Genomic DNA, 14,072 nt, shown 5'->3' on the forward strand with positions numbered 1-14,072 from the left:
TGAGATATTGGTGAAGAAAAATGAGGCTTTTAATCTGAAAATTGAGAGCTTGTCCCTAAAATTGAGAGCTTGGTGCAGAAAAATGAGGCTTTTCACCCAAAAAAGGAGAGCTTGTCCATAACATTGAAATATTGGTGCAGAAAAATGAGGCTTTTCAGGTGAAAAAGGCAGGTTTTACCCTAAAATTGAGAGTTTGGTGCAGAAAAATGAGGCTTTTCTGGTGAAAAGGGCATTTTGTGCCCTAAAATTGCGAGCTTGTTGTAGGAAAATGAGGCTTTTTTACCCGAAAAAGGCAGGTTTTACCCTAAAATTGAGAGCTTGTTGTAGGAAAATGAGGCTTTTTTACCCGAAAAAGGCGGGTTTTACCCTAAAATTGAGAGCTTGTTGTAGGAAAATGAGGCTTTTCAGGTGAAAAAGGCGGGTTTTACCGTAAAATTGAGAGAGTGTTTCCGAAAAATGAGGCTTTTCAGGTGAAAAAGGTGGGTTTGCTGCAGAAAATTGAGAGCTCTGTGCAGAAAAATGAGGCTTTTTCACCCGAAAAAGGCATTTTGTGCCCGAAATTGAGAGCTTGGTGCAGAAAAATGAGGCTTTTCACCCCAAAAACGCGGGTTTAGCCCCCATGATAGGGTTTGTGCTGTAAAAAAGGAGAGGTAGGGCCCTGGAAACGAGGCACTGCTGCATAAAAGGGAGGTTGTTACCTGTAGAATCAAAACTTTGGATGCCAAAAATTAATCTTTGAGAGGTAAAATGGGGGTTTGTGCCCTAAAATTGAGAGCTTGGAGTAGGAAAATGAGGCTTTTAATCTGAAAAAGGAGGTTTGTGCCCTAAAATTGAGATATTGGTGAAGAAAAATGAGGCTTTTCACCCAAAAATTGAGAGCTTGTCCCTAAAATTGAGAGCTTGGAGTAGGAAAATGAGGCTTTTAATCTGAAAAAGGAGGTTTGTGCCCTAAAATTGAGATATTGGTGAAGAAAAATGAGGCTTTTCACCCAAAAATTGAGAGCTTGTCCCTAAAATTGAGAGCTTGGTGCAGAAAAATGAGGCTTTTCACCCAAAAATTGAGAGATTATCCCTAAAATTGAGAGCTTGGAGTAGGAAAATGAGGCTTTTAATCTGAAAACGGAGGTTTGTGCCCTAAAATTGAGATATTGGTGCAGAAAAATGAGGCTTTTCCACCCAAAAAAGGTGGGGTTTACCCTAAAATTGAGAGCTTGGTGAAGAAAAATGATTCTTTTCACCCGCAGAAATGCGGTTTCTGCCCTAAAATGGAGAGCTTGGTACAGAAAAATGAGGCTTTTCATCTGAAAAATGCAGGTTTGGCCTTAAAATTGCGCTATTGGTGCAGAAAAATGAGGCTTTTCACCCAAAAAAGGGAGCTTGTCCATAACATTGAAATATTGGTGCAGAAAAATGAGGCTTTTTAGGTGAAAAAGGTGGGTTTGGTGCTAAAATTGAGAGCTTGTTGCAGAAAAATGAGGCTTTACGTGTGAAAAAGACGGTTTGTGCCCTAAAATTGAGAGCTTGGAGTAGGAAAATGAGGCTTTTAATCTGAAAAAGGAGGTTTGTGCCCTAAAATTGAGATATTGGTGCAGAAAAATGAGGCTTTTCCACCCAAAAAAGGTGGGTTTTACCCTAAAATTGAGAGCTTGTTGCAGAAAAATGAGGCTTTTCAGCAGAAAAAGGTTGTTTCCGCCCTAAAATTGAGAGCTTGGTACAGAAAAATGAGGTTTTTCACCCCAAAAGCGTGGGTTTAGCCCCCATGATAGGGTTTGTGCTGTATAAAAGTAGAGTTAGGGCCCAGGAAACGAGGCACTGCTGCATAAAAGGGAGGTTGTTACCTGTAGAATCAAAACTTTGGATGCCAAAAATTAATCTTTGAGAGGTAAAATGGGGGTTTGTGCCCTAAAATTGAGAGCTTGGAGTAGGAAAATGAGGCTTTTAATCTGAAAAAGGAGGTTTGTGCCCTAAAATTGAGATATTGGTGAAGAAAAATGAGGCTTTTCACCCAAAAATTGAGAGCTTGTCCCTAAAATTGGGAGCTTGGAGTAGGAAAATGAGGCTTTTAATCTTAAAAAGGAGGTTTGTGCCATAAATTGAGATATTGGTGAAGAAAAATGAGGCTTTTAATCTGAAAATTGAGAGCTTGTCCCTAAAATTGAGAGCTTGGTGCAGAAAAATGAGGCTTTTCACCCAAAAAAGGAGAGCTTGTCCATAACATTGAAATATTGGTGCAGAAAAATGAGGCTTTTCAGGTGAAAAAGGTGGGTTTGGTGCTAAAATTGAGAGCTTGGTGCAGAAAAATGAGGCTTTTCTGGTGAAAAGGGCATTTTGTGCCCTAAAATTGCGAGCTTGTTGTAGGAAAATGAGGCTTTTTTACCCGAAAAAGGCAGGTTTTACCCTAAAATTGCGAGCTTGTTGTAGGAAAATGAGGCTTTTTTACCCGAAAAAGGCAGGTTTTACCCTAAAATTGAGAGCTTGTTGTAGGAAAATGAGGCTTTTTTACCCGAAAAAGGCGGGTTTTACCCTAAAATTGAGAGCTTGTTGTAGGAAAATGAGGCTTTTCAGGTGAAAAAGGCGGGTTTTACCGTAAAATTGAGAGAGTGTTTCCGAAAAATGAGGCTTTTCAGGTGAAAAAGGTGGGTTTGGTGCAGAAAATTGAGAGCTCTGTGCAGAAAAATGAGGCTTTTTCACCCGAAAAAGGCATTTTGTGCCCGAAATTGAGAGCTTGGTGCAGAAAAATGAGGCTTTTCACCCCAAAAACGCGGGTTTAGCCCCCATGATAGGGTTTGTGCTGTAAAAAAGGAGAGGTAGGGCCCTGGAAACGAGGCACTGCTGCATAAAAGGGAGGTTGTTACCTGTAGAATCAAAACTTTGGATGCCAAAAATTAATCTTTGAGAGGTAAAATGGGGGTTTGTGCCCTAAAATTGAGAGCTTGGAGTAGGAAAATGAGGCTTTTAATCTGAAAAAGGAGGTTTGTGCCCTAAAATTGAGATATTGGTGAAGAAAAATGAGGCTTTTCACCCAAAAATTGAGAGCTTGTCCCTAAAATTGAGAGCTTGGAGTAGGAAAATGAGGCTTTTAATCTGAAAAAGGAGGTTTGTGCCCTAAAATTGAGATATTGGTGAAGAAAAATGAGGCTTTTCACCCAAAAATTGAGAGCTTGTCCCTAAAATTGAGAGCTTGGTGCAGAAAAATGAGGCTTTTCACCCAAAAATTGAGAGATTGTCCCTAAAATTGAGAGCTTGGAGTAGGAAAATGAGGCTTTTAATCTGAAAACGGAGGTTTGTGCCCTAAAATTGAGATATTGGTGCAGAAAAATGAGGCTTTTCCACCCAAAAAAGGTGGGTTTTACCCTAAAATTGAGAGCTTGGTGAAGAAAAATGATTCTTTTCACCCGCAGAAATGCGGTTTCTGCCCTAAAATGGAGAGCTTGGTACAGAAAAATGAGGCTTTTCATCTGAAAAATGCAGGTTTGGCCTTAAAATTGCGCTATTGGTGCAGAAAAATGAGGCTTTTCACCCAAAAAAGGGAGCTTGTCCATAACATTGAAATATTGGTGCAGAAAAATGAGGCTTTTTAGGTGAAAAAGGTGGGTTTGGTGCTAAAATTGAGAGCTTGTTGCAGAAAAATGAGGCTTTACGTGTGAAAAAGACGGTTTGTGCCCTAAAATTGAGAGCTTGGAGTAGGAAAATGAGGCTTTTAATCTGAAAAAGGAGGTTTGTGCCCTAAAATTGAGATATTGGTGCAGAAAAATGAGGCTTTTCCACCCAAAAAAGGTGGGTTTTACCCTAAAATTGAGAGCTTGTTGCAGAAAAATGAGGCTTTTCAGCAGAAAAAGGTTGTTTCCGCCCTAAAATTGAGAGCTTGGTACAGAAAAATGAGGTTTTTCACCCCAAAAGCGTGGGTTTAGCCCCCATGATAGGGTTTGTGCTGTATAAAAGTAGAGTTAGGGCCCAGGAAACGAGGCACTGCTGCATAAAAGGGAGGTTGTTACCTGTAGAATCAAAACTTTGGATGCCAAAAATTAATCTTTGAGAGGTAAAATGGGGGTTTGTGCCCTAAAATTGAGAGCTTGGAGTAGGAAAATGAGGCTTTTAATCTGAAAAAGGAGGTTTGTGCCCTAAAATTGAGATATTGGTGCAGAAAAATGAGGCTTTTAACCTGAAAAAGGAGGTTTGTGCCCTAAAATTGAGATATTGGTGAAGAAAAATGAGGCTTTTCACCCAAAAATTGAGAGCTTGTCCCTAAAATTGGGAGCTTGGAGTAGGAAAATGAGGCTTTTAATCTGAAAAAGGAGGTTTGTGCCATAAATTGAGATATTGGTGAAGAAAAATGAGGCTTTTAATCTGAAAATTGAGAGCTTGTCCCTAAAATTGAGAGCTTGGTGCAGAAAAATGAGGCTTTTCACCCAAAAAAGGAGAGCTTGTCCATAACATTGAAATATTGGTGCAGAAAAATGAGGCTTTTCAGGTGAAAAAGGTGGGTTTGGTGCTAAAATTGAGAGCTTGGTGCAGAAAAATGAGGCTTTTCTGGTGAAAAGGGCATTTTGTGCCCTAAAATTGCGAGCTTGTTGTAGGAAAATGAGGCTTTTTTACCCGAAAAAGGCAGGTTTTACCCTAAAATTGAGAGCTTGTTGTAGGAAAATGAGGCTTTTTTACCCGAAAAAGGCGGGTTTTACCCTAAAATTGAGAGCTTGTTGTAGGAAAATGAGGCTTTTCAGGTGAAAAAGGCGGGTTTTACCGTAAAATTGAGAGAGTGTTTCCGAAAAATGAGGCTTTTCAGGTGAAAAAGGTGGGTTTGGTGCAGAAAATTGAGAGCTCTGTGCAGAAAAATGAGGCTTTTTCACCCGAAAAAGGCATTTTGTGCCCGAAATTGAGAGCTTGGTGCAGAAAAATGAGGCTTTTCACCCCAAAAACGCGGGTTTAGCCCCCATGATAGGGTTTGTGCTGTAAAAAAGGAGAGGTAGGGCCCTGGAAACGAGGCACTGCTGCATAAAAGGGAGGTTGTTACCTGTAGAATCAAAACTTTGGATGCCAAAAATTAATCTTTGAGAGGTAAAATGGGGGTTTGTGCCCTAAAATTGAGAGCTTGGAGTAGGAAAATGAGGCTTTTAATCTGAAAAAGGAGGTTTGTGCCCTAAAATTGAGATATTGGTGCAGAAAAATGAGGCTTTTAACCTGAAAAAGGAGGTTTGTGCCCTAAAATTGAGATATTGGTGAAGAAAAATGAGGCTTTTCACCCAAAAATTGAGAGCTTGTCCCTAAAATTGGGAGCTTGGAGTAGGAAAATGAGGCTTTTAATCTGAAAAAGGAGGTTTGTGCCATAAATTGAGATATTGGTGAAGAAAAATGAGGCTTTTAATCTGAAAATTGAGAGCTTGTCCCTAAAATTGAGAGCTTGGTGCAGAAAAATGAGGCTTTTCACCCAAAAAAGGAGAGCTTGTCCATAACATTGAAATATTGGTGCAGAAAAATGAGGCTTTTCAGGTGAAAAAGGTGGGTTTGGTGCTAAAATTGAGAGCTTGGTGCAGAAAAATGAGGCTTTTCTGGTGAAAAGGGCATTTTGTGCCCTAAAATTGCGAGCTTGTTGTAGGAAAATGAGGCTTTTTTACCCGAAAAAGGCAGGTTTTATCCTAAAATTGAGAGCTTGTTGTAGGAAAATGAGGCTTTTTTACCCGAAAAAGGCGGGTTTTACCCTAAAATTGAGAGCTTGTTGTAGGAAAATGAGGCTTTTCAGGTGAAAAAGGCGGGTTTTACCGTAAAATTGAGAGAGTGTTTCCGAAAAATGAGGCTTTTCAGGTGAAAAAGGTGGGTTTGCTGCAGAAAATTGAGAGCTCTGTGCAGAAAAATGAGGCTTTTTCACCCGAAAAAGGCATTTTGTGCCCGAAATTGAGAGCTTGGTGCAGAAAAATGAGGCTTTTCACCCCAAAAACGCGGGTTTAGCCCCCATGATAGGGTTTGTGCTGTAAAAAAGGAGAGGTAGGGCCCTGGAAACGAGGCACTGCTGCATAAAAGGGAGGTTGTTACCTGTAGAATCAAAACTTTGGATGCCAAAAATTAATCTTTGAGAGGTAAAATGGGGGTTTGTGCCCTAAAATTGAGAGCTTGGAGTAGGAAAATGAGGCTTTTAATCTGAAAAAGGAGGTTTGTGCCCTAAAATTGAGATATTGGTGAAGAAAAATGAGGCTTTTCACCCAAAAATTGAGAGCTTGTCCCTAAAATTGAGAGCTTGGAGTAGGAAAATGAGGCTTTTAATCTGAAAAAGGAGGTTTGTGCCCTAAAATTGAGATATTGGTGAAGAAAAATGAGGCTTTTCACCCAAAAATTGAGAGCTTGTCCCTAAAATTGAGAGCTTGGTGCAGAAAAATGAGGCTTTTCACCCAAAAATTGAGAGATTATCCCTAAAATTGAGAGCTTGGAGTAGGAAAATGAGGCTTTTAATCTGAAAACGGAGGTTTGTGCCCTAAAATTGAGATATTGGTGCAGAAAAATGAGGCTTTTCCACCCAAAAAAGGTGGGGTTTACCCTAAAATTGAGAGCTTGGTGAAGAAAAATGATTCTTTTCACCCGCAGAAATGCGGTTTCTGCCCTAAAATGGAGAGCTTGGTACAGAAAAATGAGGCTTTTCATCTGAAAAATGCAGGTTTGGCCTTAAAATTGCGCTATTGGTGCAGAAAAATGAGGCTTTTCACCCAAAAAAGGGAGCTTGTCCATAACATTGAAATATTGGTGCAGAAAAATGAGGCTTTTTAGGTGAAAAAGGTGGGTTTGGTGCTAAAATTGAGAGCTTGTTGCAGAAAAATGAGGCTTTACGTGTGAAAAAGACGGTTTGTGCCCTAAAATTGAGAGCTTGGAGTAGGAAAATGAGGCTTTTAATCTGAAAAAGGAGGTTTGTGCCCTAAAATTGAGATATTGGTGCAGAAAAATGAGGCTTTTCCACCCAAAAAAGGTGGGTTTTACCCTAAAATTGAGAGCTTGTTGCAGAAAAATGAGGCTTTTCAGCAGAAAAAGGTTGTTTCCGCCCTAAAATTGAGAGCTTGGTACAGAAAAATGAGGTTTTTCACCCCAAAAGCGTGGGTTTAGCCCCCATGATAGGGTTTGTGCTGTATAAAAGTAGAGTTAGGGCCCAGGAAACGAGGCACTGCTGCATAAAAGGGAGGTTGTTACCTGTAGAATCAAAACTTTGGATGCCAAAAATTAATCTTTGAGAGGTAAAATGGGGGTTTGTGCCCTAAAATTGAGAGCTTGGAGTAGGAAAATGAGGCTTTTAATCTGAAAAAGGAGGTTTGTGCCCTAAAATTGAGATATTGGTGCAGAAAAATGAGGCTTTTAACCTGAAAAAGGAGGTTTGTGCCCTAAAATTGAGATATTGGTGAAGAAAAATGAGGCTTTTCACCCCAAAATTGAGAGCTTGTCCCTAAAATTGGGAGCTTGGAGTAGGAAAATGAGGCTTTTAATCTTAAAAAGGAGGTTTGTGCCATAAATTGAGATATTGGTGAAGAAAAATGAGGCTTTTAATCTGAAAATTGAGAGCTTGTCCCTAAAATTGAGAGCTTGGTGCAGAAAAATGAGGCTTTTCACCCAAAAAAGGAGAGCTTGTCCATAACATTGAAATATTGGTGCAGAAAAATGAGGCTTTTCAGGTGAAAAAGGTGGGTTTGGTGCTAAAATTGAGAGCTTGGTGCAGAAAAATGAGGCTTTTCTGGTGAAAAGGGCATTTTGTGCCCTAAAATTGCGAGCTTGTTGTAGGAAAATGAGGCTTTTTTACCCGAAAAAGGCAGGTTTTACCCTAAAATTGAGAGCTTGTTGTAGGAAAATGAGGCTTTTTTACCCGAAAAAGGCGGGTTTTACCCTAAAATTGAGAGCTTGTTGTGGGAAAATGAGGCTTTTCAGGTGAAAAAGGCGGGTTTTACCGTAAAATTGAGAGAGTGTTTCCGAAAAATGAGGCTTTTCAGGTGAAAAAGGTGGGTTTGGTGCAGAAAATTGAGAGCTCTGTGCAGAAAAATGAGGCTTTTTCACCCGAAAAAGGCATTTTGTGCCCGAAATTGAGAGCTTGGTGCAGAAAAATGAGGCTTTTCATCTGAAAAATGCAGGTTTGGCCTTAAAATTGCGCTATTGGTGCAGAAAAATGAGGCTTTTCACCCAAAAAAGGGAGCTTGTCCATAACATTGAAATATTGGTGCAGAAAAATGAGGCTTTTTAGGTGAAAAAGGTGGGTTTGGTGCTAAAATTGAGAGCTTGTTGCAGAAAAATGAGGCTTTACGTGTGAAAAAGACGGTTTGTGCCCTAAAATTGAGAGCTTGGAGTAGGAAAATGAGGCTTTTAATCTGAAAAAGGAGGTTTGTGCCCTAAAATTGAGATATTGGTGCAGAAAAATGAGGCTTTTCCACCCAAAAAAGGTGGGTTTTACCCTAAAATTGAGAGCTTGTTGCAGAAAAATGAGGCTTTTCAGCAGAAAAAGGTTGTTTCCGCCGTAAAATTGAGAGCTTGGTACAGAAAAATGAGGTTTTTCACCCCAAAAGCGTGGGTTTAGCCCCCATGATAGGGTTTGTGCTGTATAAAAGTAGAGTTAGGGCCCAGGAAACGAGGCACTGCTGCATAAAAGGGAGGTTGTTACCTGTAGAATCAAAACTTTGGATGCCAAAAATTAATCTTTGAGAGGTAAAATGGGGGTTTGTGCCCTAAAATTGAGAGCTTGGAGTAGGAAAATGAGGCTTTTAATCTGAAAAAGGAGGTTTGTGCCCTAAAATTGAGATATTGGTGCAGAAAAATGAGGCTTTTAACCTGAAAAAGGAGGTTTGTGCCCTAAAATTGAGATATTGGTGAAGAAAAATGAGGCTTTTCACCCAAAAATTGAGAGCTTGTCCCTAAAATTGGGAGCTTGGAGTAGGAAAATGAGGCTTTTAATCTTAAAAAGGAGGTTTGTGCCATAAATTGAGATATTGGTGAAGAAAAATGAGGCTTTTAATCTGAAAATTGAGAGCTTGTCCCTAAAATTGAGAGCTTGGTGCAGAAAAATGAGGCTTTTCACCCAAAAAAGGAGAGCTTGTCCATAACATTGAAATATTGGTGCAGAAAAATGAGGCTTTTCAGGTGAAAAAGGTGGGTTTGGTGCTAAAATTGAGAGCTTGGTGCAGAAAAATGAGGCTTTTCTGGTGAAAAGGGCATTTTGTGCCCTAAAATTGCGAGCTTGTTGTAGGAAAATGAGGCTTTTTTACCCGAAAAAGGCAGGTTTTACCCTAAAATTGAGAGCTTGTTGTAGGAAAATGAGGCTTTTTTACCCGAAAAAGGCGGGTTTTACCCTAAAATTGAGAGCTTGTTGTAGGAAAATGAGGCTTTTCAGGTGAAAAAGGCGGGTTTTACCGTAAAATTGAGAGAGTGTTTCCGAAAAATGAGGCTTTTCAGGTGAAAAAGGTGGGTTTGGTGCAGAAAATTGAGAGCTCTGTGCAGAAAAATGAGGCTTTTTCACCCGAAAAAGGCATTTTGTGCCCGAAATTGAGAGCTTGGTGCAGAAAAATGAGGCTTTTCACCCCAAAAACGCGGGTTTAGCCCCCATGATAGGGTTTGTGCTGTAAAAAAGGAGAGGTAGGGCCCTGGAAACGAGGCACTGCTGCATAAAAGGGAGGTTGTTACCTGTAGAATCAAAAGCTTGGATGCCAAAAATTAATCTTTGAGAGGTAAAATGGGGGTTTGTGCCCTAAAATTGAGAGCTTGGAGTAGGAAAATGAGGCTTTTAATCTGAAAAAGGAGGTTTGTGCCCTAAAATTGAGATATTGGTGCAGAAAAATGAGGCTTTTAACCTGAAAAAGGAGGTTTGTGCCCTAAAATTGAGATATTGGTGAAGAAAAATGAGGCTTTTCACCCAAAAATTGAGAGCTTGTCCCTAAAATTGGGAGCTTGGAGTAGGAAAATGAGGCTTTTAATCTTAAAAAGGAGGTTTGTGCCATAAATTGAGATATTGGTGAAGAAAAATGAGGCTTTTAATCTGAAAATTGAGAGCTTGTCCCTAAAATTGAGAGCTTGGTGCAGAAAAATGAGGCTTTTCACCCAAAAAAGGAGAGCTTGTCCATAACATTGAAATATTGGTGCAGAAAAATGAGGCTTTTCAGGTGAAAAAGGTGGGTTTGGTGCTAAAATTGAGAGCTTGGTGCAGAAAAATGAGGCTTTTCTGGTGAAAAGGGCATTTTGTGCCCTAAAATTGCGAGCTTGTTGTAGGAAAATGAGGCTTTTTTACCCGAAAAAGGCAGGTTTTACCCTAAAATTGAGAGCTTGTTGTAGGAAAATGAGGCTTTTTTACCCGAAAAAGGCGGGTTTTACCCTAAAATTGAGAGCTTGTTGTAGGAAAATGAGGCTTTTCAGGTGAAAAAGGCGGGTTTTACCGTAAAATTGAGAGAGTGTTTCCGAAAAATGAGGCTTTTCAGGTGAAAAAGGTGGGTTTGGTGCAGAAAATTGAGAGCTCTGTGCAGAAAAATGAGGCTTTTTCACCCGAAAAAGGCATTTTGTGCCCGAAATTGAGAGCTTGGTGCAGAAAAATGAGGCTTTTCACCCCAAAAACGCGGGTTTAGCCCCCATGATAGGGTTTGTGCTGTAAAAAAGGAGAGGTAGGGCCCTGGAAACGAGGCACTGCTGCATAAAAGGGAGGTTGTTACCTGTAGAATCAAAACTTTGGATGCCAAAAATTAATCTTTGAGAGGTAAAATGGGGGTTTGTGCCCTAAAATTGAGAGCTTGGAGTAGGAAAATGAGGCTTTTAATCTGAAAAAGGAGGTTTGTGCCCTAAAATTGAGATATTGGTGAAGAAAAATGAGGCTTTTCACCCAAAAATTGAGAGCTTGTCCCTAAAATTGAGAGCTTGGAGTAGGAAAATGAGGCTTTTAATCTGAAAAAGGAGGTTTGTGCCCTAAAATTGAGATATTGGTGAAGAAAAATGAGGCTTTTCACCCAAAAATTGAGAGCTTGTCCCTAAAATTGAGAGCTTGGTGCAGAAAAATGAGGCTTTTCACCCAAAAATTGAGAGATTATCCCTAAAATTGAGAGCTTGGAGTAGGAAAATGAGGCTTTTAATCTGAAAACGGAGGTTTGTGCCCTAAAATTGAGATATTGGTGCAGAAAAATGAGGCTTTTCCACCCAAAAAAGGTGGGTTTTACCCTAAAATTGAGAGCTTGGTGAAGAAAAATGATTCTTTTCACCCGCAGAAATGCGGTTTCTGCCCTAAAATGGAGAGCTTGGTACAGAAAAATGAGGCTTTTCATCTGAAAAATGCAGGTTTGGCCTTAAAATTGCGCTATTGGTGCAGAAAAATGAGGCTTTTCACCCAAAAAAGGGAGCTTGTCCATAACATTGAAATATTGGTGCAGAAAAATGAGGCTTTTTAGGTGAAAAAGGTGGGTTTGGTGCTAAAATTGAGAGCTTGTTGCAGAAAAATGAGGCTTTACGTGTGAAAAAGACGGTTTGTGCCCTAAAATTGAGAGCTTGGAGTAGGAAAATGAGGCTTTTAATCTGAAAAAGGAGGTTTGTGCCCTAAAATTGAGATATTGGTGCAGAAAAATGAGGCTTTTCCACCCAAAAAAGGTGGGTTTTACCCTAAAATTGAGAGCTTGTTGCAGAAAAATGAGGCTTTTCAGCAGAAAAAGGTTGTTTCCGCCCTAAAATTGAGAGCTTGGTACAGAAAAATGAGGTTTTTCACCCCAAAAGCGTGGGTTTAGCCCCCATGATAGGGTTTGTGCTGTATAAAAGTAGAGTTAGGGCCCAGGAAACGAGGCACTGCTGCATAAAAGGGAGGTTGTTACCTGTAGAATCAAAACTTTGGATGCCAAAAATTAATCTTTGAGAGGTAAAATGGGGGTTTGTGCCCTAAAATTGAGAGCTTGGAGTAGGAAAATGAGGCTTTTAATCTGAAAAAGGAGGTTTGTGCCCTAAAATTGAGATATTGGTGCAGAAAAATGAGGCTTTTAACCTGAAAAAGGAGGTTTGTGCCCTAAAATTGAGATATTGGTGAAGAAAAATGAGGCTTTTCACCCAAAAATTGAGAGCTTGTCCCTAAAATTGGGAGCTTGGAGTAGGAAAATGAGGCTTTTAATCTTAAAAAGGAGGTTTGTGCCATAAATTGAGATATTGGTGAAGAAAAATGAGGCTTTTAATCTGAAAATTGAGAGCTTGTCCCTAAAATTGAGAGCTTGGTGCAGAAAAATGAGGCTTTTCACCCAAAAAAGGAGAGCTTGTCCATAACATTGAAATATTGGTGCAGAAAAATGAGGCTTTTCAGGTGAAAAAGGTGGGTTTGGTGCTAAAATTGAGAGCTTGGTGCAGAAAAATGAGGCTTTTCTGGTGAAAAGGGCATTTTGTGCCCTAAAATTGCGAGCTTGTTGTAGGAAAATGAGGCTTTTTTACCCGAAAAAGGCAGGTTTTACCCTAAAATTGAGAGCTTGTTGTAGGAAAATGAGGCTTTTTTACCCGAAAAAGGCGGGTTTTACCCTAAAATTGAGAGCTTGTTGTAGGAAAATGAGGCTTTTCAGGTGAAAAAGGCGGGTTTGGTGCAGAAAATTGAGAGCTCTGTGCAGAAAAATGAGGCTTTTTCACCCGAAAAAGGCATTTTGTGCCCGAAATTGAGAGCTTGGTGCAGAAAAATGAGGCTTTTCACCCCAAAAACGCGGGTTTAGCCCCCATGATAGGGTTTGTGCTGTAAAAAAGGAGAGGTAGGGCCCTGGAAACGAGGCACTGCTGCATAAAAGGGAGGTTGTTACCTGTAGAATCAAAACTTTGGATGCCAAAAATTAATCTTTGAGAGGTAAAATGGGGGTTTGTGCCCTAAAATTGAGAGCTTGGAGTAGGAAAATGAGGCTTTTAATCTGAAAAAGGAGGTTTGTGCCCTAAAATTGAGATATTGGTGAAGAAAAATGAGGCTTTTCACCCAAAAATTGAGAGCTTGTCCCTAAAATTGAGAGCTTGGAGTAGGAAAATGAGGCTTTTAATCTGAAAAAGGAGGTTTGTGCCCTAAAATTGAGATATTGGTGAAGAAAAATGAGGCTTTTCACCCAAAAATTGAGAGCTTGTCCCTAAAATTGAGAGCTTGGTGCAGAAAAATGAGGCTTTTCACCCAAAAATTGAGAGATTGTCCCTAAAATTGAGAGCTTGGAGTAGGAAAATGAGGCTTTTAATCTGAAAACGGAGGTTTGTGCCCTAAAATTGAGATATTGGTGCAGAAAAATGAGGCTTTTCCACCCAAAAAAGGTGGGTTTTACCCTAAAATTGAGAGCTTGGTGAAGAAAAATGATTCTTTTCACCCGCAGAAATGCGGTTTCTGCCCTAAAATGGAGAGCTTGGTACAGAAAAATGAGGCTTTTCATCTGAAAAATGCAGGTTTGGCCTTAAAATTGCGCTATTGGTGCAGAAAAATGAGGCTTTTCACCCAAAAAAGGGAGCTTGTCCATAACATTGAAATATTGGTGCAGAAAAATGAGGCTTTTTAGGTGAAAAAGGTGGGTTTGGTGCTAAAATTGAGAGCTTGTTGCAGAAAAATGAGGCTTTACGTGTGAAAAAGACGGTTTGTGCCCTAAAATTGAGAGCTTGGAGTAGGAAAATGAGGCTTTTAATCTGAAAAAGGAGGTTTGTGCCCTAAAATTGAGATATTGGTGCAGAAAAATGAGGCTTTTCCACCCAAAAAAGGTGGGTTTTACCCTAAAATTGAGAGCTTGTTGCAGAAAAATGAGGCTTTTCAGCAGAAAAAGGTTGTTTCCGCCCTAAAATTGAGAGCTTGGTACAGAAAAATGAGGTTTTTCACCCCAAAAGCGTGGGTTTAGCCCCCATGATAGGGTTTGTGCTGTATAAAAGTAGAGTTAGGGCCCAGGAAACGAGGCACTGCTGCATAAAAGGGAGGTTGTTACCTGTAGAATCAAAACTTTGGATGCCAAAAATTAATCTTTGAGAGGTAAAATGGGGGTTTGTGCCCTAAAATTGAGAGCTTGGAGTAGGAAAATGAGGCTTTTAATCTGAAAAAGGAGGTTTGTGCCCTAAAATTGAGATATTGGTGCAGAAAAATGAGGCTTTTAACCTGAAAAAGGAGGTTTGTGCCC

Source organism: Strix uralensis, chromosome 1 (assembly GCF_047716275.1).
Source record: "Strix uralensis isolate ZFMK-TIS-50842 chromosome 1, bStrUra1, whole genome shotgun sequence".
NCBI classification, from domain to species: domain Eukaryota; kingdom Metazoa; phylum Chordata; class Aves; order Strigiformes; family Strigidae; genus Strix; species Strix uralensis.